This window comes from Penaeus monodon, chromosome 19 (assembly GCF_015228065.2).
Source record: "Penaeus monodon isolate SGIC_2016 chromosome 19, NSTDA_Pmon_1, whole genome shotgun sequence".
Classification (NCBI taxonomy): Eukaryota; Metazoa; Arthropoda; class Malacostraca; order Decapoda; family Penaeidae; genus Penaeus; species Penaeus monodon.
In genome coordinates this window covers 46,185,882-46,186,356 of record NC_051404.1, presented here as the reverse complement: position 1 = coordinate 46,186,356, position 475 = coordinate 46,185,882, and positions in this window count along the sequence as shown.

Sequence of the window (475 nt, the reverse complement as noted above, 5' to 3'; positions counted from 1 at the left end):
TTACAAGTAGTGGACTGAAATCATGTGATTGCTGTTGGTTTAGTGGAAGAAGCTATAAAAAAGCGAAAGCTAATGGAAAATAGTGATCAGCAATGGTTTATATTATCCCGTGTTAGAAATTTTGTACACATACTCCTTGTCTTTATTTATGCAGAGCTTACGTGATAGGATACAGCTCCTCTGGATATTACAAGATAAGACCACATTATTCCAAGAGTGATGTTGACAGAAAAGCGGAGGTAGACCCAAAATACATTCGAATATAAGAACAGCAGAGATTCTGAGCTGTCCTCTTGTTTAATTGGATGTTACTAATCAAGAAATAATTTGAAGCTGTACGGATTCATCAAAGCTTCAGGCAGGTTGGAGATTGTTACTTATAGTCAGTGTCCCTTTGCGGTGGGGGGAAGATAAATCCTTGATTACATTCCCGTTTGGGGACGTTTTTTTAGAGGCTCATATTAGCTGTCCTCCT